Below are 16,476 nucleotides of genomic sequence, written 5' to 3' on the forward strand. Positions count from 1 at the left end.
ACCATATCCTTTCATGATAGTCCTGGCAGCATTTTGATAAGAATCCCCCCTCGGCTGAGGGGAAACAATGTGTGGATCCGGGGGGGGATTGGCCACGCTCTCTCTCACTATCATTCATGCTCTTTCTCTGTGTGTTTTAATCCCACTAAGAAGACTTTGTGTGTTCCAGAGGAATAACTTCTCAGTGAATATCTGTGAGGATCTTAACAAATGAAAGCAATAAGGCAGACAAGAGAATCAGCACCGAATGGGTTGAAGGAGAGTAATGTAAATTCATCCATGACTATCAGGCTGCAGATATGATTGACCCGAACGCAGCTCGGCTTTCTTTATCGTCTGCCGTAAAGCTGTTGTTCAGTGTTTCAAAAGAGGATGATCAATGCTGAGCTCAGCTTTACTGTGGCGGTTGCACGTTTTCATCCAGCTGTAAAACTGTGGCAAAAACCATTTAAATTCAGGCCATTGAGATGAAGACAAATTAGCATACTCTGTTAGTATTGTACAATGTGTAATGATGTTATCCGAAGTTGAAGAAGTACCCTTATCAGTATTACGTTACCATGGGGACAAATTGTGTGTTCAGCTGATATCAGGGCAGGCTTGTCCTCAATCAATACATTTTTTTAAAGTTACGGAACATGGTCCCAAAACACTTTCCCACTACAGTAAACCGAATAAGACAACGACATTAAAATATCAATGTCCAGGAAGTGGTAAAACTACATAAACTACACACCAAATATACAGTAAAAAAAAAAATCCTAAAGTAGATTTGTCCTTCATGCATCACCGCTGAAAAGAAATCCTAAACAGCAGTCCTACATCGGTATCATCCAGGGTTTCTCCTCAGATGTCGAATGCAGCCACAAGAGAAGATTTAAAGGTGTCAGTGAGACGAACAGTGTGAATTACATCGCCCTCACTTTGTCCACGGTAGTTTCACAGTGATTAACAGAGTAAAAATTAGTGGAGGTTGTTATTGACTCCTGAGCTTTGCTGCCAGTCCACTCGTCCAGCTGTTGTAAACCGATATAAAGGGAGCTTTCACTGGAGAGATGATGAATGCAAGAGCCAACAAAGTGTAGTGTTTACACCACGTCAGAGCCAACGGACAACAACCTTTGATCGAAGGGCACCCGAAGACATGATGTACCAAACTCATGTTCTCAGGGGAACATTGTAAATGTGAACTTTGTGGATTAATTGGCATTGTGAGTCATTCAACTGTTCAGCATCAACACTAACTCTACTTGTTTAAAGGAACTTTTCACCCACTATTCTCCTCATTAAGTGGAGATCTGATTGCATTTTTTTAAGGAGGCAGTGAGAACACATTCGTTCGTAGTGGTCAAATGAAAAACACTTTACAGCCAGCACTATTACTACCAGTCAAAAACACACAAGGACATGCAGTCCATGAAAAGATCCTTTCTAAATGTCATACCAGGGTTGCCACAGTCCATTTTCTCTCCCATGATACTGACTCAAATGCCCAAACTCAGGTTGCTGCATCCGTCCCTCCAGAGTGTCGGTACGACACCACAACAGGACATCAGATTGTGGAAGGTTATTTGAGGCCATAGCTATCCATGAATTATTAACTGTTAGTGGAGACGCTCTGCTCAAGGCTTTTACACATTTAAAAATACTTTGTTTAGAAAATGTATGAAAATGCATCAACTTCAGAACCGTATACACCCAGTTTTCTGTAGGATTACTGGTGTTGTGTATGAAAGCAAACCTCACAAACAGCTGTGAGCAGCTGTGAGCAGAGTGAATGGTGGACTCGCTGTCCTTTGTGTGCCCACTGAACAGCTGAGGCAAAGGCAGCGCTCAGCTTCGGTACATGTGCTGCACAGCTTCATTGTTTTTCTTCTCTTTTCTGATCTACCAGATGTTGTAGCTGTTCAACAGGCTAATAGCTAAATGATGGCAGTAAAGAAACCTAAAATCACAAGTCATTAGACTTTAGATTAACCATTCTCTTTTATTGAGATCTTTATAACATGTATTAAAATGGCTTCTAATTAATCTTGGTTTCTGGGTGTCTGAAAAAATTATGAAACAGTGGAGGTCAATAGGAGCCCAACAGCAAATCTCTGCCCCAGGACCCCATGAAGATTAATCCGGCAATGGGCAGTAATTATCCCATTATTTTGTGGTTCACCACAGTGACTGTGAACTTGAAAACTTATTCGGATAAGAGACACAAAGATTAGTTTCATTCGTTATTTGAAGCTGTATTTTTTAAGAGAAAAGATGAATACTGATGCTATCACCGTCTAGTCTAGTGTTCTAGAAGGAATGGAGTATTTTGCCCTTTAGCTGCACGTATTATTTACTCACTCCTGCAAATACACGGTGGAGCTCCCCAGTTGAGCTGCTGACTGCCTCCTCTGGTGAATCTGACATAAGACCTCACAGCTAAAGTCAGTCTCTCATATGATTCTGGGGTTTCTTGGAATATCAAACATGGTGCAAAGCTCTCACCAAGGCAAACAGTGACTTTTGTTTGCTGCATCGTTGCAGATGTGTTATTTCATAGGTTGGATGTCTTCAGTTTTGTAGACAAACCTTTGAATGAGTAAATGTGTCCAAACCTTCGACTGGTGTCATCTGTAGATTTGATCTTTTCCCGTTCTTGTCCAACAGCAGAAGGAGGCTGGTCAACATCTTTAAAAGATGCCTGGTCAGGTATTTGACAGAGCTGCAGATCCTCTGTCGTGTTGTGTTGCGGTCGAAGTGGTCTGGCCTGTAGCTCAGGTCTGCTGTCCGGCGCTGCAGCCTCACAGTAAGCTGCTGTAGCTGCAGTCGCGGTGCGGTCAGATTAATGGGAGGAGGTCCAGTTTGTTATTAGGAAACATCCTGCAGTGAAACAGCCGGCTAGTAGGCGCACCAGCTGTTCAGCCAGCAACTCACTTTTCAGGCTAAAAGCTACCTCTGCTCACACGAGAGCCGACACCTGGAGGAGGAACGATACAGTCTGAACACATGCAGCAACAAACCATCGGTAGATCAAATCCTTATTTCAGGCCAGAAGGTGTTGAGGTCCTGCAGGCAACAGCGCTGAGGCTGCTGAGAAATAGCACGAGTGCAGTTACCGTGTGAGTTGACTGGTGATGGTGGATGATGGTAACAATAGAAGTATCCGACAGGAGCGGTCTGACATGATGACACGCTGGAGCTGTATTACTCTGCTTTGTTGCCACAGATGGTTGTCAGTTTATAAGGTCAGACTTAAAGTAGTGGAAATCTTCCTGTCTTGCAGCTGAGTGTACAGAGGTGTCTTCCTCATCTAGGTCACGGATCCACATACATCTCTCTTGTTACTGTCGAGGACACTCTGCCTGCTCGTCATCCCCCTCGGCTGTGTAATATCAGAGAGCAGTCATGCTGTGGAGAGTTGGTGTTTCCTCCTGAAAACACAGTTGAGTTATGATGTACTGCTGTCACAGCCTCTCACAAAATGTGCTATCTTTACACTTTAGATTTCATTTAGTCATGTTATTGCTTGTCTTTAACTGAAAGGTTTTAATCTACAAACACGATATGGCCAAAAGTATGTGGACACGTCTGTCTCTTGTGGCCACACCTTCAGAAATGGTGATCAAATGCAGACTTGCGATGTGTGCGACATGTAGAATCTCGGTGGATCTGGGCAGGAAAGATCGTTCGAGGAGGAAAAATGAGGTATAAAGTGAGAAGTGAAGCTGAGAGTGGCAGAAAGAGATGCACCCATCTGCTTCACGGAAGAATCAGAGGAGGAACTTGAAGATTTCCACGGCCCTCCTGCAGTGAACATACGCTGTGGAAATACTAATTATTCCCCATCTCTTTAGCCAACCCTCGCTTACTGCGGAGCACTTCTTATGTTCACACCTTTTCCACGTCTGCATCAGCTCGCTCCGCACCAGGAAAGAAGGAGATTTAGGCCTTTTCCTGGCCGCTCCTCTATTGTATTTGATCTATTTGGCCAAGTTGATTTAAATGTTTCTGTACAGTCTTTTTGAGCCTCGGACAGCGGTACACCTGCATGTGAGACATTTTATCTCTGCGTTTAGCCCCTCCCCCTCCAATGTTTTACATTTAATGTCAACATTAAAAAGGCAATAGTTGTGAGAAGGAGTCAATACAACCCCGTAGCAAACATGCATTAAAAAAGAGCCTTTTCCCAAATGTTGCTTCTATTTCCTCGAATGAAAAATTGAAAATACACACAAACTGGGAGGTGTCACGGCTTCCAAATGCTTTTTGTTGACAGCTGAGAATCTTTCTGTCCTTGACTGATAAACTTCAGTCAGTCTTGCAGATATGTTCAGCCTCTACTGCACAGATGATCTCTGATGATCAGGTCAGGGCTTCAGCTGACCAGCCCACATGAGTTCAATGGTAAATTAGGAATCAAACGTAAATAAGTGTACATCATGCATCTGTAACCCAGGTAATGTTCAGTAGCCCAAATTACAGACGTTCCCTAAACGTTTCACCGAGCGAGCTAGTGGTCTGAACGTCCTGGCGGTTGCACGTAGCAGAGCCCTTAGCCGTCACCCCCACCCCCTACCCCCACCCCCAACCCCACTCTCTGAACCACGCACTCACCTACTGGAGACGCCGCAGCTAAGACAGGTGCAGGAAGCAGATCTGGAGCAAAGTACGGCATTTTGAGATTCCCAAGAGATATCGAGTGAATTTATCATTGGTTGTGTGCTTTGTGGGCTGGAGGTGTCATTGCTCTTATATATATACCGAACCCTTCTCTCACTGAACAAAAACAAATAACTGAAAAACACAAATGAGGTAATTACACTTCAAACAAAATATCAATAGCACTTACTACATTTTTGTAGAAAGTTAATTTAATGCTGGTCTTTGAAATACTGCAAAAATATGCTCATTTTCAAAATCTTTTTTGTGAATGTTGATTGAATAGTGATATAATGTTGACGTTTTTAAAATGCTTGCACCACATTTTAATAGCCTAATTGTAACATCTGCTACTACTAGTAGCAGCTAATAAAAAACATACAATTTACTGCTTTTTATAAAGACATCAAATTAATATTGAGCAGAATGGAGTTCAGCCTATTAGTCCGGCCCTCCACAACAGTCCCAGTTTCTCATGAGGCCCTTTGGGAAAATTAATTGCGCACCCATCTTCTAAAGGCTTCAGCCTGTGTTCCTTAAATTTCAGGTCGGCTTTGAATCATCGTCGTGTTTCTTAAAGACATCCTCTTTTCACTTTCACTTTTAATCACTGACTTCGTGATACGGTCGTTCAGTATTTAGTGGAATCAACTCATCCCGTTACCCTCCGATGTCTCCTGTGTCACTGCCTCCCACACAACCCCAAAGCTAAATATCTGTAGTTTTACTATTCATCCAGTCACTGGGCCTGTTGAGAGTGCGTCCAACAGCTTCACTGGTGTTTTGATGATGTGGACTTTGCTCTACTTTATCAAGCGTGTTTTATTCAGCAGTTTTTGCTGAGGCATAGTCAGTCCTCTTGGCATGAGAGGCAGCAGTAGAAGGTTGTGTAAAGGACCCACATGTGACCCAACCAGCTGGTCTACAGTATAACTGCAATGTGTTTTGGAGTCTGTAATCAAACACAAAGGAGGGTGCCCTTGTGGTTTATGTGTGTGCGGCCTCAAGGGGAATATAGTGTGAGGTTGTCAGAGGTGCTGCAAACAGACGCTCTTTTTGTAACCTGTCTTTAAAACTCAATGTGCTTGAAACTCATCTGAGAAGACATTTCATGTCCAAACAATCATTAGAAACATGTTTACAAGCTGCGATAACTGATTCTACATCTTCTCCTCCTCGTCTGTTTCTGCTCCTCCATCCTTTCATTTCCTCCCTTCTCTTGTCTGCAGTTTTCTTCAGCTGACTAAGCCTGTCTCTGCAGTGCTGCGTGTGCGTGTATGTGTGTGCGTGTGTGAATGAGGTCATTCGTGTGCGTATATCAGCTATGCACATCGTGTCTCTGTGTTGGATGAATGATTAGCCTCTCATTAGATATGCTGTCCTGTTCTGTAGAGGAGACGACTGCAGTATCCTCCTACAGCGCTGTAGGAGCTCTGGCTCAGAGAAACACGTACAGTTACATATTCTGTCTGACACACACACACACACACACACACACACACACACACACACACACACACACACACACACACACACACACACACAGTCATCTCATGGGAATGTATTTTTTGAGAGGAAGTTCAATCCCCACAATCACGTGTAAGATGATTTGTCCTAATAACATCAGTAATACAAGTACACGCACACACGCACTATTCAAACATAACCACACTTGCACACAAATATTACATGTACCACTTCCTCCTCGGCGCCTAAAGAGGAAACTCCATTCATGTCAGATACACAGAAACACACTTTAACTTCCTGAGTGATACCCATTAGGACTAGACTGATTCACGGAGACATAGTTGGTCTTTTAAATGTGTCTTGCAGACGTGTCGTCCACCTCTGATCAGATGGTATCTCCCTGACTGCAGCTGCATATTCACAGTCTGCAGGATATGAAATGAGAGATGGAATAACAATTTAACAGTATAAGAATCATTTGGTTTCACTGTTATGAGTGGACAGATTCAGGAAGGTGTAAATCCTGTTTCTAATAAAACACAAACTGACTTTTTGTTTGAGTTTGAATAAAGATGATGATTTGTGGCACAAAAACACCCCAGATGTAATGCATCAGCATCGGTCTACTCTGGTTTAATCACGGCTCTATCGTGGGCAACCACGCATATTAACAACCATCATGTTGCGTATTATTGCTTGAATAAAGTGCATCTTTACCTTTTTTATTTTCCTCTCTGATGCTCAATTTAAATATGTATTTACTGAGGGAAGTTGAGGGATCAGGTGTTGTTCTGAATTTTTCTAATTGTCCTCAAATCCCTCTTTACCCTCTCTGGAGCTCTCAGCCCATTTAATCCTTTTAAAGATATAAAGCCTTAAGAAGTGCAAATAGAAGTAGAGTTTCAGTTTTTTTTTTTTTTTTTTAAAAAAGCTCAGGAATCCCCTAAAACAGGAGAGCACTGTGGTTTTTAGTCACTCCCACCAGAGGAAACAGAATTTGCTGGGAACTATTTTTAGTGGCCATTAATTCATATCTGAAAAGAAAAATCTGAATTTCCCTGTAGCTTTTTTTTTGTGCCATTTATACTTATACCTGACTTTCTGCTTCATACATGACAAAGACCTCATAGTACTCAAAATAATTCTGTCAAAAGTCTGATTAAAGGTAAAACTGACACTGTGTCGCCGAACTAAATCCCCATTCTGACGGGATTAACATTACAGCTTTAATAAGATTTAAGTCTAAAGACGTCAGTTACAGTTAAACAGCTGACTGTTTGTGAGATTCTGTCAAATGTGTGAAAAGTCTGTGAGCTTCCACACACTCCAAACAAAGATGTAAAAATAACTCAGCAGGCTGCGATGAGAGCTCGTATCACTGCAGTACACTGGAAGTAAGTAAACTGTGGTTCCACACTGGCGTTGGGGAGGAAGAGGAATGTGATGCTTTAGAAGTGGATTTCAAGGTCAACCAAGTCGGTACAGTGATTGTAAGAAATGCTCACTTTGTGCAGGTGCATGCAAACTCAAAGATTTTCTTCCTCAAACTATCCCCCAGCAAACTTTACTGCACATCACATAACAACGTGTAGTTACCCAGTAAAAACTGAAGTGTTGTCTAAAAGCAGCTTCAAAGTAACAGTTTCATCATCACTTCAAACGATGCGACCTGTGCAGCAGAACGTGCTGGTTGTTGGTGTGGAAAGGCAACTTCTCTGCTTCAGCATGTGTGTGCTCACTGTTAGAGGTCAAGTACAGACTAATGCGTTAGTCATACCATCTTAAAAAAATGTAGTTCTTTTTTTTTTTTTTTTTTTTTTTTTGCAGTGAAAAATGTGTTGACTTTTTATTTCATGAGAAAAGTTGGTGCTTTTTGAATGGGAATCTATAGGAGCCAGAGGCTTTCTGGAGACAGGCTCTCTGCTGCTGCTCTTTAAGGCACATTGGCTTCACTTTTCAGACCCGAAGGTTACGTCCATTTTCATCTGAAGTCTGTGGTTGCAAATAGACGCTGCTAGTGGGGAGTGCAGCAGGACTTTGCTGTTGTTCCGGTAAAATGTCAAGAAATAGTTCTCAGAGTTAGAAAGGTCAACTGAATCGCCTGCAGGGGCAAAGTCATTTTTTTTAACTTCAGCCAAATTTGACCTGTGAAGTCACACTTTTGAATAACGCTGGAACAGTATGGAGGTTTTCTTACTGCACTTAAAAAGCAACATTTTAACACAATCTACTGCAAATTGAACCATCAATTGATTCTCCTGTTAATTGATCTTATAGAACAGCAACCAAAATAATGAGTTGAAAAGTGAAGATGTGTTTGATAAATTAACAAATACAAGTAGTCAAGACTGGGAATAATTACCAGTCATCAGACCAACACAAACAACTGTTCTTCCCTCTAATGCAGCTGAAATGATGAGCTAACTGAATTTGTTTTTTCTCCAGAAGCCCTCGAACATATGCACAGAAGACAAACAATGACTCATCAATGACTAAAAATGCTCACGCTGACCTTTGAGGTCATGTTTTTCATGGAATAACTTTTTAGTGATCCAAGTGCTGACAGAAAAAGAACTGGCTTTGTTAACTACATACTTCTCTCAAAACAATATAGATAAAAACATTTTGATGGTCTTTTTCTTAACGATTTTCTGACATTTCACTGTTAAACTGTTAAATAACAAAAAGGAAGCTGTCAGAATAAATGTTAATGAAAAAAAATGTTTGGCAGCCTTAAAACACGACACAACGCTGCTGTCCTGTTTACTTTCTCCCTTTCTTCAGGGTCCAAGTAGAGGAAAGCTTTGAGAGCGTTTGTGACTGACAAACACTAACAGAGCTGTCAGCCGTGTTAGTAGCAGGCAAAACTCAAGAGCCAAATATTTCTTAAAGACTCTCAGAATAGTTTCGCTGTACTAATTTCTGGTGTGACCGGGCCTTCGGGCTGGAAGAGGAAACTTTTGAGGACAGTGAGCAGTGAGTCAGTTAATGAAATAGAAGCAGTGCAGTGATTTGTGATGTCACGTGGCTTTGCCTCCAGCTGCCACTAGAAGAGGTGTGAATGGGTGCAGCTATATAAACAGGAAGCAGGATGCTGCTGCAGAGCTCAGACAGTCTTCTCTCTACGTAAACATTTCGATTTCTAACAACCTCTGGAGCCTCGGCACTCGTCCTGCTGCCTCCGACAACAAACCCAGAATGGGAGTTAATGGGAGTAATTGAAGAGCCGCTGCTCTGATCTGCAGAGCAGCAGCTGAGTCATGTGTGGTTGTGGCTGGTTAGTAGCTGGAGTCTCCTGTCATCACAGAGATAACGTAGACAGCTGACAGCAACAATCCTGCACATGCTTTTATCTGCCTGTGTTGTTACAGCTTAACTCCTCCAACCAGTTGGGAGGGAGGGGAGATAAGGTGAAGCTGTGCTGCACTGACAACACTCATACCTGAGGCTGATACCGCCACACTGACAACTGTGTGGCCTCAGGAAAGACGGGGGGATAAACTGCCCAGTCTATGTTTTCTTTTCTTTTAGGTTAAAGGTCAGTTATTGATGCCTGAAACACAAATACATCCTCTGAAAACCTTGTTTTCTAATCTATCTCTGTAATTACTATTGTTTTTGTGAGATACTGTATATGTTTACTTGTGTGTCTGAGATGTGGCGTGGACAAGGTGGCTACAAGGTCACTTTACTTCCATAGATTGTTTCCTTATTCCTGTTTGATACTCTATTTTAACAGACAGAAGCTTTAAGTGCAGTTGAACTTTTTCGCGACAGACTAATAACCGTATATCAAGGCAAGTAGAGTAAAGTAGAGAATTTCATCAATTGCTGATGTCGCTTCCATCTGAAAGACTATTGATTTGGTTAAAGTCAGATTCAGAATTACAAAAGCTTTTAAAATCCCCACAGGGAAATGATTTGGTCAAAGTTCCTCTCATAGAACGGAAGTTGTAAATATTCAGCAGAAAAAGATGACATGAGATAGTTTGTGAAAAATAAGGTGAGCTAAATGTCTAAAGCTATTTTCCTGTTTGTCAGACACGTATTCAACAATAAGGTGAACAGAAGTATCAGACTGGACTCGGATCAGGATTAAGACCAAAAAACTCAATTGTGAAGTTTCCTCCATAAAAACAACCTCATAGGTCGGTTTTACAGGCATGTAATTATGACACACAGTTACAGTTTGTTGTTAGTGACCTCTACTCGTTGTGTGGGGCAGCAGCTGTTGCTTCAGCAAACAGCTGAGACGTATTATATTATTTGATTTGATTGGCTGTTGTAATTATGAGTAAACAAAGGTTGAGTCAGGTGACATAGTTAGAAGTGAGTGTAGGGAGGAGGTCGGGGTGGATGGATGGGTTGATGAACTCTGGACTTCCACACGGGAGATCAATGTTTGTTTCAAACCAATCGTCAAGACGATTGGTTTTAACCATGACCTTTCCACTTTAACTGCATGTTTATTATTGTAACCATGACGACCAAAGTCCTCTTAAGTTGACGAAATGGCCAATTTTAACCCAAGCCATAAATTTCCCCAAAACTTAACCAAATATTTACAACAGCAATGTCACACAATAAAATATGTATTCATTCTTCAGCACTGATTTTTGAGCAGCTCGTCCTCTACACATACTTTACTACAGGTCCACTCGTATGGACAGTGGGACAAACCACCCATATGACTGTTCAGGGTGGAGGACTTGCTGTGTTTGCGACGCCCATAGTCTTCTCTGCTCTTGCTGCTTCCATGTCAACTTGTATATAAATGGCTGCAACCTTAATCAGGATGATTAGAAACTGTAGCTGACTGTCCAAGCTGCTGCCATGTATCTGTGTTGTTGTCTTTCTGTTGAAAATTTGTTTACAATCCCAAACCGAAATTACTCGATTGACATCACACATTTATAATTATCTCAGACTTGATAAAACTTCCCCAGACTCAGGCAGCGATGCTTTCTCAAGCTAAGAATTACACATGACTAATAAATCGAATGTGTCAGCGGAGTTCTCTTTTACCAAACCAAAACACACAACTCTTTTTGACTTGTTTTCTATTCTGCGTCAGATCAGTTGGGATGCCCTGTCTCATGTTGTTTTCTACTTGCTTTTTCAACTCCGTTGAGCTGCGTGAATGAGCCTGAGAAGTCTGTCAAAAGAGATTTAAACGGTGAAACGGTTACCATTATATAGACAAAGACCTTGAAAATGAGAGCTCACAATGTAGCCTTTGAATTTAGATTAAATGTCTCTATTCAGTCAGAGGCAGTGGATGGTTTTGGGAGTAAAACCATGAATCTGTATTCTATAACTGGTTCTGTTGCTGTGCTCCCATGAAGCTGCCTCAGCTCCCGCTTGGTTCTCTGTTTATTTTCCATTTCTCATATTCAGCCGATCCTTCTCTAAACTGCAATGCTGCTGAATCAATAGTGCAGTGAGAGCCAGGCTGCACCCACAGACTCCACTGTAACATGCACTTCACAGCCACCTTGAAATCAGTCCATAATGTGTTTCATTCAGCCGACAATGCCGTAGCAGGCGTGGGAATGATGTATTTTATTTTTTTTTTTTATCATTCAGGGATTGTGCTCCAAATGATCTGTCCTCTGCATCTCAGGCAGCTCTGATCCTTCTCCGCTGCCTATCTGAAAGGTATCTGGAGCTCTTATCCTCAACCAGCCAAGAGTATTTTCATTCACTGTCGCCTCAGCTGTCCTCGCTGCACACACGTCTGCCCTTGATAAGATTAATTAACCGCTCAGTGTAAAGATAGTTGGAGTTTCAAGGTAGTTGTACCTGATGTGATCTGATTGTAGGTCATCTGCACACCAGATGCAGCACGATGGAGCCTGTGGGAGCCGTTCACGTTACCGGCCCTTCCGTTCGGATACCAGTCGCTGCGCTGGCAAGGCCCGAAACTACCATTAATCAAAGAGTGTGTTTCATGGGAAACTACAAGGGGAAGTGGCAGATCTCCTGTACCTTACAGGATCATCCTCCTCACACTAAATCTCTGCTTAATTGTCTCAATGCATGCCTCAGTTGATTTCCCAGCTGATGTGGCTGCGCTAGCTGTTGAATTCTTAATGTGCCCTTTTGTCGTCCGCTTTCAACAGCTATCACCTTCAAGCTTCGCTCTTTAATGGGGAGTGTCTCCGCTTTTATTTTCAAGGGAGCTCAGCAGGGGAAAAAAGCACTAATGCTGTTTTAAGAAGAGCTAATGGATCTGCGTAAATCATCGCCGACTGGATCCTTCATTTCCCTCCTGAGTCGCTGCAGCGCCGTAAGGACAGACATGCGACCCTCCCCCTGCAGGGCCGAGGGCTCAGCTCGCTGCCCGACGGCTCATGTGGGTAAACTGTGAAATCTTGGCACCGAGACAAATAGTTCTAATGCAGAGCGAGACTACGAGGAGATTCCAGGACTGTTTGCTCACAGACAGCCAGGCCGAGACCCGGCAGCCACCACACACACTGAGGATTAGCTTCCTGCCAGGGCTTTGATTTCATTCAGGTGACGAATCCCCAGTAGCTGGCGCTGAAGGGGGCGGAGGGGCAGGACACCGGGGGCCATCTGTCTGAGATGCTCAGAAAAACAGTGTTTTTATAAAATACAAAATGAGATACCCCGAACCGTGTACTCTACAAGACCTCTGAAGGGGCCCTGTGGTATCTGGCACCGAGACTTTAGCAGCAGATCCTTTAAGTCCTGTAAGTCACAAGTTGCAGGCCCGTGGATCAGACTTGTTGCAGCACATCACCCAACACACTGTCATCAGTTCACGGTCCCTCCTCAGATTTCTGACAGCCGGTACTCTCCACCGCTGACCGGGTGCACCTCACCGGTCTCGCTGTTACCGAGATGCTCCGACTCACCTGGCAGCGACGTTTTAGTTCTTTTTAAAGTCGCTCAGGTCTTTACACTCAAATCACAGATAATCAACAATATTCACTTCCTCTGTTAGTGCTCATAAAATTTGACAATACAATGCATAGCTGGTAACATAATTTGGATATTGCTTTGGCACAACATCCTCTTTTTCATTCTGGACTTCACAATCTTCAATATGTAACTGTATTTATACAAGTTAAAAGAATGCACCTCTATCAAATCTAAATTTAAACACCTTTCAGACATGCAGTGAATCGGTAAATGTAGTTAATTTAGTTAATAAAGCAATTTCTGTAACACTAAAAAAGCAGCACATGTCTGTACTAAATGTGGTCACATTAACAGAAGAGCTACAGTGCCTTAAATTCACAGACATATTGTTTCTCCACCCACCAAAAACCATGACGTCTGTATCGCTTAATTAACATTTACTATCCTCAAATGAAATGAAATCACAATCTTGCGTGAATGAGCTAATTTCAGCGTAAAATTGTGGTCAGCATATTTTTACCATCGATATCAGACTGAAAACATCTGTATCAATCTCCCTCGACAGCATGAATGTCCAGTAAAAAGCTTTGCATGCAGCTCGTGAGCAAACAAAAACCATCTCGTCACTCTTAACTGCTCTTAAGCTCATCGATAATGAACTGATTCAAAGTGATGTTGGGATTCCCCCCAGTGAGACACCGGGGCTGTTGTCTCTCACCCTCGCAATGATCATTGATTAGGAATTTATGGGAAATACGTTTTAAAGTCCATCACTGATGCAGAGATTCAGCCGTCAGGGATCATTTCATATCAGAAAGCGGTTACTATGACACCCATACACAGATGCGGTGTGACACACTGTGAATGGAGTGTTCTGCTCTGATTTCTCTGTCTGTGTTGCTCCTCTAACAGGATGCATGTGTGCAGGTTGTGAGAGATCAGGAGGACAAAGGCAGTGAAACACACATAGACTGGATGTTTCTGGCTGTGAGTGATTGCAGTCTATGGGAGCCCTTCTCAATAGAGGAGTGACATAAAATCAATGTTGAGAGTGCAACCTAATCAATATTGCCATGATGACGATGGGGAGGGCACTGAGAGATAGTTTTATTTGGTTAGCCTGGAAGGTCACCCTGTGTTTCCTCTGATCTGCCCACAGCCTCTCTTCACAACACGCTCGGCGCCGTGCGTTTTCATAGCACTAATGTAACCGCGCTGCAGTTTTGACAGCATTGTTTGCTCACTGAAACTGCTCAACATGTTTCTCTTTCACAGTAACTTGGCAATTTCCCTCACTCATTCAATTTAGCCCCACAGGGAATGTGTTCATTTCTGTGAGAGTGGCCTGCCATTAACTCTGCATACGATAATGAGAGCAGCTAACCAGTAGTTCAGGACACACACTCACAATAGCAAGCTGAGTCGGCAGGTCTCTGTGACCTTGGTGTGTGTGTTTGGGTTTGTGTGTGTGTGTGTGTGTGTGTGTGTGTGTGTGTGTGTGTGTGTGTGTGTGTGTGTGTGTGTGTTTGTGTGTGCGTGCGTGCGTGCGTGTGTGTTTGTGCCTATAGAGGACCATGTAATGGCAGAACCAGGTTTTATAGATAGATCAGGGGGAGCCTTGTATTTTATTGAAACTTTATTTTAAAGTGATGCGTACAGGGCATCAGAGGTTTATTACACGGTCGTAACCGACATCTGAGTACAGTATAAAGCACAGTGACAAATATGGAGGTGAGTTGGGAGAGTTGACGAGTTTATAAATGATATCGTGACATGAAGCCAGATATTATCTTAGATTTTGGAAATCATAATATAGTGATATACTGTAGTTGTAATTGTAAAGGCTCATCACAGTAAAGTGATGTGCTGAACAGACTCTTCTAGCTCTTCTGTTATTTGCATTTACCCACTAAGTCATTGTGGCCACATTACTGAAGATGAATCATCACAAATCTCTTTGTGTAAATATTTTGTGAAAGCACCAATAGTCATCCCGACAATATTGTTGTCAGGATGACAAATGGAAGAAAACTGATAGATTGTTTGTGTTGTGTGTGAACAGATCGCAGCACTGTGATGTGAAAGAGCTGCGAGACGCTGCAGCTTCATTAGAAAGTCTTCCGAGTTACATTGAAGGGCGACATCGACACCTGAGTTCCACACGTTTCAGTGAGCGCTGCTTCGTTGGTATATCGGCTGTCGCCACAGAGCAGAAAGACACGCTTCGTCAGATCTTTGAGGAAGTCGCAGGGAAACCAATCTGGCGAGTGGAGGAGTAACGACGGTGTAGTTGTGGGTGACATTTTTTTTCATGCACCGAGTTCAAAAGCTACATTGTAAGCTCTCATTTTCAAGGTTTGTATCTATTTAATTGGAACCGTTTCACTGTTTAAATCCATTTTGATGGACTTTCAGGCTCATTCACGCAGCTCAACTACGGGTCACTGCACCACGGTTCACTTTGTTTGCACTGAATGTTTTCACAGTAGAACTCAGTAGACAGTCTGACCAAATCACACTGAACAACACCTCAAATGTTACAGGAAACTCACCTGGTCAACAATGACCTCTCATCAGCTTACATGAACTGACTCCCACTTTAACTCTAATCCAATTTTTGGGGATAATAACAGGAAGAAAAGCAGAGCAACGATATGAAGTGCAGTGTTTCCTCTTGGCAGACAGCCTCGGTGGGGCAGCATGGCTCGTCATCACCAGCAACATGCTAACATTATCATCCTCACTCTGTCCAGTAGATACAGGTGGGTGTGTTTTCTAAATGCTGATATTCTGGTCTGGAGGTCGAGGTTTGTACTCTGTCAGCTTAACTTTAGGCTTTTACTGCATGTTTGTACGGCCACGTAACGAGCGTTCATCAACTTGAGTACCGTTTGTCTGCGTCCACCTTCTGCTCTGCTGGCTGGAGAGAGAAGCTCCGCCCCTCATGAAACACAGACAGCAGAGAAACAGACAAATTAGTGCGACTTTCAGTGACAGAGAAACGCATTGCGCAACTCTCAGACCGAGTTGAAATGAAACGGTCGCACAGGATCTAAATAGAGAAACTGTAGTTACAGGACGTAACTGCAGTTCTGAGTATATTTGAATTTCGGTTCTTTCATCAGGGCGGGAGGTCCCGTTGGCATGGCGACAATGACAGGGGAAACACAGCTGACATTTTGCTTGTGGTTTAACACCATCAGTCCAGTTTGGAGCCCATCCTTTAAATCTTGTCTCTGTGCATATTTTTTGTTTGATTGACAGCTTTCACATCATCTTAAGTGAATTGAACTAAACTAGCAAACGCACCACATTTGATGTGAGCCACACCAAACAAGTTAGCACCCTCCACCAGACCTTTAAACCAAGATAACCAAAGTGTTGATCTCCCATCCTTGAAGTAGTGCTGCAGCAGTGTCGACATTGTGACTGGCTGTCTGTCTGTCTGTCCCGGCTGCACCAGCTGTCAGTCACTCT

The 16,476-nt window shown here is 42.8% G+C and overlaps 1 protein-coding gene across 1 annotated transcript in view; it reads left to right on the plus strand.

Annotated features, from left to right (window-relative positions):
* The window catches only part of LOC138215054 (ubiquitin-conjugating enzyme E2 E2-like), a 71,848-nt gene that overhangs the window by 18,037 nt on the left and 37,335 nt on the right, over window positions 1-16,476 (plus strand). The gene's annotated exons all lie outside the window — the stretch shown is intronic.

Source organism: Embiotoca jacksoni, unplaced genomic scaffold (assembly GCF_022577435.1).
Source record: "Embiotoca jacksoni isolate LCO1_2020_lvr unplaced genomic scaffold, fEmbJac1.0.p SCAF_7, whole genome shotgun sequence".
NCBI lineage: Eukaryota > Metazoa > Chordata > Actinopteri > Embiotocidae > Embiotoca > Embiotoca jacksoni.